The sequence below is a fragment of the Henckelia pumila genome, chromosome 1, assembly GCF_033568475.1.
Source record: "Henckelia pumila isolate YLH828 chromosome 1, ASM3356847v2, whole genome shotgun sequence".
Taxonomy (NCBI): Eukaryota; Viridiplantae; Streptophyta; class Magnoliopsida; order Lamiales; family Gesneriaceae; genus Henckelia; species Henckelia pumila.
In genome coordinates, this window is record NC_133120.1 from 82,609,748 (window position 1) to 82,624,881 (window position 15,134).

The window sequence follows — 15,134 nt, forward strand, 5'->3', positions numbered from 1 at the left end:
CTCCTCCTCTCGGTGAACTAATAAGTTAAAAATCTATTCCGTAAATTAAAGCCGACATTTTTGTGAGAAATAATAGTTTGGTAGACTTTATTATTAATATATGTATAAATTATGGGCAACTTGTATATAACTCCCTAAATCAAACATAACTTTCAATTTACTCTCTATATTTGTCTTTCCGAAAATGCCCTTGTCGTTATTTTAATCATTATTATTTCTTGAATTATCAAATGTGGAATCGGATTCAAAATCTGATTCACTTGATTCATCAAAATAATAAATATTTTCATCGTCGGATGAAAATTCAATTGTTTCTATGGGATAGAATCCAATAGTATATATTTCTTCAAGAAGTTTAATTTTATTTTATTTTTCGTTTCGTTTTGGACATTCATCGCATAATGTTCTTTTTCGTTGCACAACCAACATTTGCAATTCTTTCCTTTACCCTTTGAGCAAAGGTGATTTTTTGTTATCAAACTTTTTATAAAATTTTCTTTTATAAGGTTTTCTGAAGAAATTCTTTTTAAATTTCTTTTTCTTATAGGGAATAAATTTCTTATTAAAAGATTTATAAGGTTTATTAAATTTATTCTGTTTCTGTCGTTTTAAATATTTGTGTGACATGTTTGTTTTGCAACCGTATTCTTTTACTTTGAATTCCATTTTGTCACAACAAAGTTTATTGTTTTGTTTGTAGGATTTAGAGATTCTTTTATTTAGTGTTACTTCATGACATTTCTTTGTTATTATGTCTTTGATTAATTTAATAGCTCCTCCCAAAGTTTTAGCATAAGGACTAGTTAAGAATTCATCTTTACTGTTTATAGGTATATTAGGTATCTTATTAAAGATACTTAGTTTATAATGTTCCTTTTTATTAGCATCTATTAATTGATAATAGTTTGTTTCATAATCACAAATAAATTCTTCTCTAAGTAACATAAATTGCATAATTTAATATTATCTAAAATAAAGATTGCTCTATTTTGTTCTATGTTCTTAGCTACCAAATTAGCATCATTATTAGAAACTCCTAAAAATTCTTGGTACAAGGCATCAACAAATAGTTCGAAATATCGATGTCCTGTCATTCCTTGTGGTAGATTAGTAATTACTAGGTTTTCAGCCCAAGTTCTTACTGCTCCTACCAGTGTCATTTTTATCATCTCATGAGTTAAAACTTGAATATTCTCATTTTTGTCTAATAATGGTGTTAATTGAATTTGTACTGATAGTTCATTTGCCCAATGATCTATCTTTGATTTTCTTTCTTTGGCCGTTGAACAACCTAAATCTAAGATATTCTGTTTCACAAATCCTGATGTTTTTTATTCTCTAAGAATATCTCTAACATCTTTATAAGATCCAGAGTATTGGTCTATGTTATATTTAAATTCTTCATCATCTCTTCCACCACTACCTTCTACATTCGTTCGTAGATTTAATCGTGGTCTAGAATCATCTTCAGATTCTGATTCTGAAATATTCATATCTCTGTATTGTTCTGAGTCCTGATGTGAATGATATAATTCTTCTGTATTTACTCCTATTTGTTCAAAATCAGATGAGTCGGTTTCACTAAACATCTCCATACTTATGTTTGCCATAACTAAGGGGATTTCTATACCATAATTCAATTTTGAATGGTGGTTCTTCTTCCATTTTTTTTTCCTTTATCTATTGGAAGAACTTCTTTAAGATAGTTTAATATTTCATTAATATGTCTTTTCTGTTCAATTATTAATCTAGTCGTTGCTAAATCAATATATTCTTTGAAATTTTTCTCTAATTCTTGTATTGATAGATTGATCTTATTGATATTATTTTCTAAATCTCCTAGATCTTTTTTTAATTTTATTAAGGACGTCATTGCGATGAGGTTGATTCATTAACAATAGCTTGTTTAATTTTAAGAATATTTTGATTCATGGTTCCAATCTTTTCAAGAATATCTTCATCATTTCTGGCAAATGATAATGATCTTCTTGGTACATACTGTTTTGTGATTTGGAGGTCATCTGAACTCCATCTTTTATAGAGATTTATTTCTTCAATAAATGCTTTTCGAGGGTGTTCAATTCTTGTAATATTTTCAAACATTCTTTCAACAGAAATAGTTGGTTTTGTTGAAATTATTCATGTTTGAGAATTATTACTTATTGCTAAACCGACAACATAGTTTATATTGATCGGATGGTTTCCTGTTATCATAAGATTATTTCTATAAAAGTAATAATCTAATGTTAAAACGTCATTTATGTTTTTATCAAAAAGAGATATATTGTATTGTGGATAAATACAAAATTTCATCTTTTTGTAACATAAGTTTCCTTCAATTTTTCCAAGGATAGAATCCTCAAGATTACGTATCTTTTTATCACGAACTGTGATTTCAATTGGTGTATCTATTCCTTCTCGGTAGTGAGCTAATACTATTATTTCGATTCCTCCAATGTGAACATATTTTAGTTCAGATCGTTCTTTTTCACTGGCTTTTGCCATGATGGTATCAATATCTTGAGTTGTTAATAACTTCAGAGTATTAGACCTTGATTCGTTATTTATTTTACAAGATCGTTCTTTTGTACGAATCGAATAATAAATTAAATTTTTTCTATGATTAATAAAATTTGAAATCTTGCTTAATATTCCTGGTTGGTCTATTAGATTTGTTTTTGAATTAGAAAACCCTGTTTTTTGTATCTCAGCAAACTTTGTAGTGACCCGTATCCGTAATTAACGATTAAACGAGTAATTAATCAAGTGATCATGTTTGAATTAAGTAAAACATGATTAAGGAAACTCCAAAAGGATTAAAGGAGCCCAGAAATGGATCCAGGACACTCGAAATTGGTTTAGAAGGTTCCAAGACTCGAGTAGGATCGGAAGCAACGATCCAGGATCGGAGCGTCCGATCGACGATCGAAACGTCCGATCAAGAACGGAGCTTCCGATGGCTATCGGTGACAGGTGTATGGTTGCATGTGGACCGAATTGACACGTGGCGAACGGAGCGTCCGATCGAGGAACGGAACATCCGATCGAGGAACGGAACTTTCGATCGACGTCTATAAATATAGGGTCCGAGCTCCTCATTTCTTGCCAATTCCGAATTCCTCTCCTTCACCCTAGTAGCTCTATTTTGGGCTTTGGGTACTCTTATTTTAGAGTTGGAGTAGGAAATATACTTTATTATAGTCAAACAGTATCTGACATAGTAGCGGGGCAGTGCTCGTGTAGCGGAGCAGTACTCGAAGCTGTGGAGCTGCAGCAGGGGTATGCCCCTAGTTGCGGGATAGTCGTCATCAGTGGGCTGACGACGGACGCAGGTATAGCTATGGTCTCCTTAAATTATTTAGGAGTATGCAATAGCTTAGTTAAGGCTTTTAGAGCTTAATGAATAATGCATGGATATTTGCATTGTAGAGTTGCTGATAGGCTTGGAACCTAGAGTGAGACTGCTAGGATTTGCCTGTAGTGAGGTACGTAAGTACTGACTGAGATGGCCAGCATGATATATATTATATGTGTTGCATGAGTATGTGCTATGTGTTTACCATGTTTTACGGCTTTAGCACATGCATATGTTTTTACGGAGACTGCATCGGGTATGATGTGAGTAATGACAGTTTCCATCAGTCGAGGCGATTCTTCCTGAGGATTCGTGTCTTGGGAATATACGAGTACCATGCGGAGTCGCTCTCTAGCCCGGTACTGTGTATTCCAGGCGCCCAGAGAAAGTGATTTAACCCTGATTTTAAAGTCATTTATGTGTTGCATATATTATATATATCATTGCTTTCGTATAGAGCTTAGAGCTCACGTCCAGTGTTTCTGTATGTCTAGACACCCCATTCGACGGGGCAGTTATAGGTGCATGGTTGGGCACCAGGAGCTTGGAGTAGCCAGTGACCAGTGAAGACAGCAGGATTTAGCTGTAGGTTTTGCCTTTAGGGTTATTTATTTCGATTGGGTTGTATAATCGAATTTATTTATCCGGTTGTATTCTGCCGGTCTGTTTTAATTTAAGTCTTCCGCAGCGATTTATTTAATGCATGTTTAATTATGCTCCTAAACTCTGATTAGGTAGCGGATCCGGGCAGGGTCGCTACATTTATTGGTATCAGAGCATATGCATGCAAGAGACTTGGGATATAGTACTGAGATTTTGGATTATCCTTGTAGGATTGGTGAGACCTAAGGATAATTTTCTTCATTGCCAAGGTCTGCGGCAGGAGTTTTCATTATAAGGAAGGCAACAGTGATGAGAACACCGGTAGTAGCGTGAATATGCTGACTACAGTTCATCATTTGATGCATTGGGATGCTGATCGAAGAACATATGGATTCCAGCAGGAAAAAACTGGGAGAGAAGAAAGAGAATATCACGTCAGATATCTCTGAGAGCTTTTTGGAACGAATGGTGTGTAATAACCCATGTGGTTCCAGTTCGAAGAGATTCTCCACTCGTAGTTGGAGAGATTGTCATTTAAACTCATGCAGAACATGGTTTTGCCGGTGTGCGTGTATCGATGCTTTTGGTATGCGTATGGGAAACTTCATGTTCAAAAGCATGATTTAGTTACAAGAAGAAAGCTGACGGTAGATCGTGAGCATAAGAGGTCGATTGACATGTACTGACGCGGAGCATAGCTGGTTAGCTAACACGTGTCATTTCTCCGGAGTTCTTTGCGGAAAGACATGTAGAAAGACTTGGACGGGAGTATTCTTGTATCGATGCGTGTGTCGATTAGAAGATTCATGCTCAAGGAACGAAGACTAGTACGATGATTTAAATACTATATTGTTGTAGTTGTAAACAGTGTTTCAGTTGTAATAAATCATCAGACTCGGTTGTATCATTCAAGTTATTGATTGTACATTTTGTATTTTCGGAATACTGTAATTGTATGACATAGGGATTGTAATCAAGAAATTGTACATAACTTGAAGCAATGATACATGTTTTATTAATCTAGCAATTCGTGGATGATTGCGTGTTTTTGCTAAGTTTAGCATTGATCCTAGTTTATTAGTGTTCAACTGTGGTGACTCATGGGATTTGAGTAGGGCCAACGGTGATTGTTGACTTGCGAGTAGTCTAAGTGTTTTTCTAGGATTGACCTAGTTAGTCAGTGGACTAAAATAGTGCCAGCGATGGGTGGACTCATCTAGAGGCATGGGAATATTGTTCGTTTTCGGACATTGGGCTTGGTTCTAGGTTGTTTCCTTAGAACAGTGTACTGTTTGACCTTTGTTAGGTTGAAACTTGTGATGATGGGATTTCATCAGGATAACAGTTTCCTTGTGATAGGAATTATTCAGGATCCAGGATGGGATGTAGTTTTGAGACTTCGACTCGAATACGAGGACTACTTCATGATGATTGATTTCATCAAGTGTTGGATCATATGATAAGTATTGTACAAGGATTATTGAGATCTGAGGGAAGCATGGCCTATACCCGTGAAGCCTTGATGATTATCCAGGTGGGATATCGTGGTAAGCTACCCTAAGTTTTGAATTGTCGTATAGTCTTAGCAAGGAATATGATCAGGAGTGCATTCGAAGATTGTGGAAATCTTTGGTATTCATTAGCTATGCTTCTTGGACTTAGTTTGTCTTGATGTTCATCTCGAGTGAACAAGACAACGAGTAGTAGTGCAGAGACGGCGCAGGATTTGTGCTAATGACTACTAGTGGATAATTGATTAACTCTGTCAGGGTTAGATTGGTTAAGTCAGTGTACGAGGCAGCTGTCAGTAGTAAGACACGAGGATGTGTCATTAGATTACTAATAGCTATGGCTCAGTTACCAAGCATGGGTTTGTTGAAACTAGAGAGTTTTGAGTAATCCAGTGTTTGGAATAGTAGACTTGGGATAGTCGAGTCAAGAGTAATTGATCGAGCCACTTAGGTGTTGACGATCAGTGGTTATCTGATTTGATAAGTGTGAGTATCAATCAGTAAATCGACGAGGTCGATTAGTAAGTCCAATCGGTGATGATTTGGATATAGCAATCGAGAAATACGTGGGATAGTATTTTGTCGTTCAAATTCTTAAGAGATGAGTACTTGGTACAGTCTTGGAGCAGGTGGTGCTTTGAAATCTCTAGGTTACCGGAGATGAATTAACCAAAGAGTTTCAATTGACTTGAAGGGTCAAGTTAAGGGTTAACTTGACAGGAGACACAAGTGAAGGAATTGGTAACTTCCAGGATAGTGCTTTTGGATGATGTCTTAAGTGTACCATTGGAGTTTGGCATCCAACGAGGATTGGATACTCATATGGATATCAGTTGTATGATCGCGAGATGTGACATTAGCTGGGGTCTATTTTCGAGATCCAGCAAGGGGTGTCACTAAATTTTAGCATGTGGTGCATGAGATCATGGAAATGATCGAAGCAGTCGTTGATCGGCTTAGTGGTCAACAAGATTGTTGTGGGAATTGAAGACTTCGCAAGACAGCAATGCAGCAACTTTGTTCTTTCCAGTCAGTAAATCACATCCGTGCTGACTGTTTGTCAGAGATTTTACGTAACAGCTATGACGACAGTCAGAAGCGTTGTGTGACCAGCTATTAGAGGACAAGTGTTTCCCAGGATCGGCTAGGGAATCGATGAATTAGTCTTTTCATTGCTGTGGCTGATGAGTTCAGCAAGGAAAGCTATTTGACTATTGAGAATCCGTTGGGATTTAGTCCCAGGATCAGTGTGTTTAATCTTGGGAGGTTGGTATGCGATGATGGCTTCATCAGAGACTCCGAATTGAGTTATACCAGACGCTTGCAACTGTTGAGTTTCGAGACGGTATAGGAAGCGTTTCCATATGTCTGTGTACTGTGAAATGTCCTAGTCGAACATATTGGTGGGAGCTTGCCTTAGTCTTGATTTGTATACAGTGATTGCGAGTAAGTATAACTATCGGGAGAATGTCTATTGATTGGGAATTCTTGGGTGAATAACCTATGGCTGAGTTATACTAAGAAACATAAACTGTGATTTGTACTAGACTGGATGGTCTGAGTTCCCATTGTTGCCCTTGGGAAGCTGTTTTGCTTCGGTGAGGCATGGGAAGGATAATCAGTCTATGGAATCATGTTAAGCAGTTCAGAGGATTAGAGCTTTGTTGTGTCAGCACAGTGTTGGGATTAGTGTTTCCTCACTAGAGGTGTTGGGCACTGAGGACTTTTGGTGACCAGTGGATTGTTGTATGCTTCGTGATCATTAAGATCGTGATTGTGACGAAGGACGTATCAGTGCTGTGGTACGTTAGTGTCAAGCGAGGTTAATTGTCATCAAGTAATGCAGTGGTTTCCAGCTCGGAGAATGCTATTGTGATTTAGCATTTATGCAGCTTGCATATAATTCGACAAGAGTCTGAGTATGTCGGAAGCTATTTCGACTAGACACTCGGGCAAGTGTCTGTATTTACGTTCTCGAGGTGTTACCCTAGATTTCGAGGACGAATCTTTTAAGGGGAGGAGAATGTAGTGACCCGTATCCGTAATTAACGATTAAATGAGTAATTAATCAAGTGATCATGTTTGGATTAAGTAAAATGTGATTAAGGAAACTCCAAAAGGATTAAAGGAGCCCAGAAATGGATCCAGGACACTCGAAATTGGTTTAAAAGGTTCCAAGACTCGAGTGGGATCAGAAGCAACGATCCAGGATCGGAGCGTCCGATCGAAGATCGGAACGTCCGATCAAGAACGGAGCTTTCGATGGCTGTCGGTGACAGGTGTGTGGTTGCATGTGGACCGAATTGACACGTGGCGAATGGAGCGTCCGATCGAGGAACGGAGCTTCCGATCTGCAGGAACGGAACGTCCGATCGAGGAACGGAACTTCCGATCGACGTCTATAAATATAGGGTCCGAGCTCCTCATTTCTTTCCAATTCCGAATTCCTCTCCTTCGCCCTAGTAGCTCTATTTTGGGCTTTGGGTACTCTTATTTTAGAGTTGGAGTAGGAAATATACTTTAGTATAGTCAGACAGTGTCTGACATAGTAGCGGGGCAGTGTTCGTGTAGCGGAGCAGTGCTCGAAGCTGTGGAGCTGCAGCAGGGGTGTGCCCCTAGTTGCGGGATAGTCACCATCAGTGGGCTGACGATGGACGCAGGTATAGCTATGGTCTCCTTAAATTATTTAGGAGTATGCAATAGCTTAGTTAAGGATTTTAGAGCTTAATGAATAATGCATGGATATTTGCATTGTAGAGTTGTTGATAGGCTTGGAACCTAGAGTGGGACTGCTAGGATTTGCCTGTAGTGAGGTACGTAAGTACTGACTGAGATGGCCAGCATGATATATATTATATGTGTTGCATGAGTATGTGCTATGTGTTTACCATGTTTTACGGCTTTAGCACATGCATATGTTTTTACGGAGACTGCATCGGGTATGATGTGAGTCATGACAGTTTCCATCAGTCGAGGCGATTCTTCCTGAGGATTCGTGTCTTGGGAATATACGAGTACCACGCGGAGTCGCTCTCTAGCCCGGTACTGTGTATTCCAGGCACTCAGAGAAAGTGATTTAACCCTGATTTTAAAGTCATTTATGTGTTGCATATATTATATATATCATTGTTTTCGTATAGAGCTTAGAGCTCACGTCCAGTGTTTTTGTATGTCTGGATACCCCATTCGACGGGGCAGTTATAGGTGCATGGTTGGGCACCAGGAGCTTGGAGTAGCCAGTGCCCAGTAAAGACAGCAGGATTTAGCTGTAGGTTTTGCCTTTAGGGTTATTTATTTCGATTGAGTTGTATAATCAAATTTATTTATCCGGTTGTATTCTGCCGGTCTGTTTTAATTTAAATCTTTCGCAGCGATTTATTTAATGCATGTTTAATTATGCTCCTAAACTCTGATTAGGTAGCGGATCCGGGCAGGGTCGCTACAAACTTATTCTGATTAAATATAATATTCAAATTATACTCTTGGTTCTCTTCAGATTCATCAATCTGACTATTTTGATTTGGAATTGTTACTTTTGTCATTTTAACAAATGATAGAACTTCTTAATTTTCTTAAGGCTATTAAAAACCTTTTTGTTGAATCTATCTGTTCTAATAAATTCTGAAAATCTTCGAAACTATCAATTGAAGATTGACAATTTTTAAGATGTTTTAAATTGTTTTCACAATTTTCTATATCAAAATTTATATTTTGAGAATATAAATTAAAGATATTCATTTTTGTATTTTCATACATTTTTCATTTAGTAAAAATTTTTACTTTTATTATTTTATTTTTGTTGATCGGATTTCGATAAAAAAGTTTGTTTTTATTCATAACATATTGTTATGTCTTCAATTTCATCGTTTTCATAAATTTGAATTATCATTTTCCAGTTACTTGAAAAATGTTCTTTTTTATGATTTTTGAAATAAAAGGTTTGGAGATCTTTTATTTTATTCCATAATTGATCTATTTGACGTAAATCTTTTAGTAAGATTATTTTATCAAATAAATTTTTAATCTCAATATCTAAAGTTAATCTAGGCATTAATAATCTGCTTTATTTAACCGCTCTGATACCAGGTTGCGGAATTCTTAAAATTCTTATGAATTTTCTTATTCATGGATTTACATATCTAATTCATGGATTTACAGATCTGATTCCTTTATAACAGATAAATATTTTCATATTAGTTTGGTTCCATTCATGGGTTATTAATACAAATTTTAGTTGATAAATTGATTCAAATATGGTTAAATCAGAAGTATTTAAACGATATTCATGAAATGTATCATATTCATGATCATCTTCTATTTCGAACCAGTTTTTTATTATTAATCTTCAATTTTTTATAAAGAATGATGACATGATTAATGTATTTTGACTATTTCTTTGAATTAAGGGCTGCAGGAGATTTAGGAAGGTTGCCTTGTTTGAATGAATCTTGGTTTTGAGCAGAGGCCAAATCCTTGCTTTTCCTTAACGATCACTTGATCAACTGGTACTTGCTCTATGGATCTCCATGTTTACTCTAACCATGAATATTCAATGGTTGGTTTCCAACCTTATCCTCCTTATGCCCTGCTTGTTTAGTTATTAGCCATAAGGCTTATTTTGTTTCTGATTTTATGTTTCTTAGTTTCTGATAGTTTTCATACGTCTTGTATGAACCAGATTGTAAGAAACTTTTAAGAAGAGAGAGATACTCAAACTTCACTTATTCTTTTACAGCACAAAACATCTCCTTTTATAGGCGTGGAGAAACGCATACATAATTAAAAATAAAAGAAAAGAGGGGGACCACCCGACACTACATAATGGAAACAGCTCATTTTACATCTGAGTGGATGCCTTTAACATGTGGTGTGGTCCACGATTTCATTTGTTTTTACATTGTGTCACTCTCTGAATCACTGGTGCATTCGGACCATTTTTTTATTGGTTTGTCTTCTTTGACAGCTAGTTTGTCCTCTTTGACAGCTGCTTCTTCTGTCTGAATGGGTTGGCAATGTCCACATTTGTGAGTGGAAATCATTGTTCTTAGTCTTTGACATAACATTTGTTGGGTTTCTCGGGTCATGTCAACTCTTGCTTCATAGATTGGAGCTTCGAATTGAGCTAACATGGCTTGTTCTTTCTTTTGGATTGTCTCCTTGTGTCCAGTGGTTAATAAAATTTTACTGGTTGCAAAATTTATTTTAACCTTTGAGTTTTCATCAATCTTTTCTGTCTTTGAGATCATATCAATCAATGTCTTTATTCTTATCTCAGGAAGTGTTGAGATATCCATTACTGGTTTTTCTTCATTTGATCCTTCGAATAAGAACTTGTCTTTTTGTTTTCGACATTGAATATATACCATTGGTTGATAGAATTTGTTATCATCCTAATCTGGAATGGTTGAGTGAATACTCAATGTTAATACTGGATCGTCCTTAAAGACTGTTTTCTTGAACTGGATGATACTATTTCTCAACTGATATGGAAATAGTTCTATTTCTTGATTGTTGGGACTGACTTCCAATCCATTTGAAAAGAATCTTGCGACTTCATGCGCTGGAGCACCTTGCAGTGTTCTTGCTCTTGATATGCTCTGTGTGTCACAAGTTTGTAGCCAAGATTCTGCAGATGGTTTGGCTATTCTCAAATAGTTTAGTGTTTCAAAGAATTCAGTCTTGAGTTTTTCTGGAAAATTTGTTTTTTCAAAAATTGGTTTTTGTGGTCGCAGATTGACCATCTTTCTTTCTTTTCAAGGGCACTTTTAAACGTCCTTTCTTCTTTTTTATTTTTCTCGGTGCTGGCTGTGTCCACCGGTTCTTTTTTCTTTTCTTTTTCTTTGTCAGTGTTGGCTGTGACTGCTGACTGTTTCTCTTTTATCTCCATTATTTTGTCAAATGGAGTTGTCATTTTGATTGGTGTTCTTGGTGAGGATGATGATGATGAAGTTATCATATTTTCTTATGTCCTTTGAATTTTTCTACTCAAATTCCTTTCTTTTAGTTGAAGAATTTGAATTTCTTCCTGCAATTCAATCAATTGTTCTTTTAATTGACTTAGTTGCTCCATCTTGATTATACTCTGCACAAGAAAACATATTTATATATATAATGGTTAGTAAAATAACTCTTTTCATGAGTAATTCGAAAGTTTTATTATGCGTATCATTGCATTTATAAATTCTTTTGCAAGAATTGAATCAATCTTAAATTGATTATTTTACTCAAAGAGTAATTTATGTTTCTGAATATAAATTTCATTTCATTAATTTATATTCCCCATGCTTTCTGAGACATGTTCGGATGACTGAAAGTCATAAAATAATTCATGTTTTTGAATATAAATTTCATTTCATCAATTTATATTCCCCATGCTTTCTGAGGCATGTTCGGATGACCCACAGTCATTTTCTGGATCACTTAGGATCTCCTTTGTTATTCTGTTACTACGGGTAGTATAGTTTGGATGAAGTTCTCTGGTTAATGCGTCGGGTAATGAATTATCCGTTCCTTTGACATGTTGGATCTCGAACTGATAATGGTTCAATTCCAATTGCCATCTAATTAGCCTTGCTGCATTTCTCCCTGCATTTCTTGATATTTTCCTTGTCTTGAAATATGTTAAATTCATATTATCTGTTCTTACTAAAAACGGTTTAGAAATAAGATAAATTTCATAAGTTCTAATTGTGAATATTAAAGCTAATAATTCTTTTTCATTCGAATGATAATTTAATTGTGCACCTTGAAAAGTTCCTGATGTATAGTTGCATAATTCTTCATTATTTCTAGTAGTTGTTTTAGTAAGTTCTTCTAAATTTCTTTCTCCAGCATAAGCTTTTAAACATGCTCCCCAGTATTCATCTGAAGCGTCTGTTTCAATTATTATTATATCTTTATTTGAAGAAAAATATAATTCAGGAAGATTACTAATTATTTTCTTTTTAATAGTGTCTATGTAATTAGTATCTTCTTTCGACCATTTTCACTTATAGTCCTGTTTAAGTTTTACCTGAAGAGGTTTTCTGATTTCTGCAAGTTTCTTAATGTAATTTCCAGAATAATTTAATAATCCTAAAAATCTTCTTAATTGATATTTATCCTTGATTTCACTAGAAAAATCATGAATCTTCTTAAGCATATGCGGTTGTAAACAATGTTTTCCATCTTCTATTTGTAATCCTAAATAATTTATTTTTGTTTTGAATAATTGTGCTTTCTTTTCAGAAAGTATAATTCCATCTTTATGACAAATATCTAATACTGTCATGAGATTTTTATAATGTTGATCTAGTGTTTTTGAATAAATTAATATGTCATCTATATAAACACAACAAAAATCTATATATGATTTAAAAGATTCATTCATATATCTTTGAAAGATACCTGGTGCTTGTTTAAGTCCGAAAGGTAATACAGTCCATTGATACTGTCCTTTTGGACAACTGAATGCTGTAAGTAATTGTGTTTGTGGTTCTAGTTGAATTTGCCAGAATCCTGATTTACAATCTAAACTGGAAAAATATTTCATTTCTCCTATATAAGATAGTAAATCATTCTTATTTGAGATATAATATCCATTCATAATTGTTGTTTTATTCATCTTTCGATAATCAATTACCATTCTTTTCTTATCAGTATCTTTCTTACTGACATAAAAAACTGGTGAAGAGTGTGAACTTTTACTAGGGATGATTATCTTAAGTTTTAATAATTCTTGAACTTCTTTTTCAAATATTTTTACATCATTCATGTTACATCTTCTTGGTGCTTCACGAATTGTGATATTAGGGTCTTTGAGTTTTATTGAAGCAATGAATTGTTTTTTTTTCTTAATTTTGTCCTGAGGATTTCAGAACAAATATCATGAAATTTTCTCATGATTTCTTTTTCAGGATTAATCGTTAAAATATTTTCTATTTTTAGTTCTATTGGATTTGTATTCCGTTTATGAAAATTCTTTGTAAATCCTTCATTTCCTACGCGAAATGTTGTTCGTATTTTGGGAATGTAAATCATTGATGATCCTTTGTTTAAAGTTATGTGATCTTCAAATTGTGTAAAGGGAAGATATTCTCTTAAAAAGTTATTTCCTATTATAATGTCCATTCCTGATTCTATTTGATATATAATGGGTATTACAAATTTTGTTTTTTCTATTTTTATTTTTAATTTTTCTGCTACTGTATTAAGCATGATTATTGATTCATCTCCTATTCGAACTTTTAATCCTTTATCATATTTCTTCCAATAATGATTTGGAAGTATATGCTTGCTTCCTAAACACATACTTGTTCCTGTATCAACATAAGCATGTATATGATATGGTTTATGTTCTTTGATTTTAATTTTAATTTTTATATATATATTATTTGGATTGGTTTTGTTTTTATTATCCATTCTCTCATTTTTTTTTTTAATTTTAAGAGATAAGGATAAAATTGGTATTTAGAAACAAAAGTTTCTCTCTGCAGGGAGTTGAAAGTAAGTTTTATTTATGTAGGGATTTATAAATAATTTATAAAGTGGTTTAGGGAGTGATTGGCAATTAACCCATAAATTATCATATCTAATCTTGATTTATTCTCCTCATATTATTTATCCATCTATTAACTATTAATTTTACATCAATTAAATCATTAATAATTTATCTTACATCAATCAAATCATTGAATTTAAACTACTGTATTACCCCTTATAAATAATATTATTTTATTTATTGTTAAAAAGACAAAATAGTAATTTATCATTTTAATATAAAATTTAATCAATAAAATCATATATATTATAATCAATCAATAAAATCTAATACTATATTAACTATCATTTCTTATTTATTTTTTAATGCATTATATCACTTATTTATATATTCCCTCTGTCCTAATTATGTTGTTCACGTTTCCTTTTTTTTGTCCCAAATATATAGTCATATACCATATTTAGTAATATTTTTTTACACTTTTTTACTAATATACCCCTATTAACTATACCTTGAAAATTGTGCAATTATTTTTTAATACATTAAATAGGGATAAAATAGGAAGACTATATAAAATTTACTTTTCCAATAACTTTTTCTTAATCTGTGTGAAAAATAAAAGAGTACAATATATATGAAACAGAGGGAGTATTATTTATCTCATCCCTCGAACCAAACGGTATCTAGAGAATATATATGTTAAGTTCTTAGTCAAAATTCTATCAATGTCTTGGGTTGTATTCGTTACAAAAAATTATTGATTTTTTTAAAAAAATTACAGAATTTTGTGGAATTATAGATTTTTACGGACTTTTATAGAATCTTACGAACTCCTAAATATTTTTCCAACTTTTAGTTTTTTTACAGACATTTGTAAACATTTTTTAAAAGCCTATAAATTTTGTAATTTATGATTGTGATTTATAAAATTTATTATTATTTTGAATTAATAATTGAGTTTCAATAACTTCTATTTATATATATATATATATATATATTAAAATAATTATATTTCTGTAAAATATTTTTATCTATCAATATAAATAAATTTTCACTTACTTATCGATTCGATTTACAAAAATCAATAAATAATACTAAATTCATTGCAATTAAACTGAAATAAAAAATAAATATTTAAAATATTTCTTTACTATAACTCTGTAAAATTTTAACATGTTTAACTGAA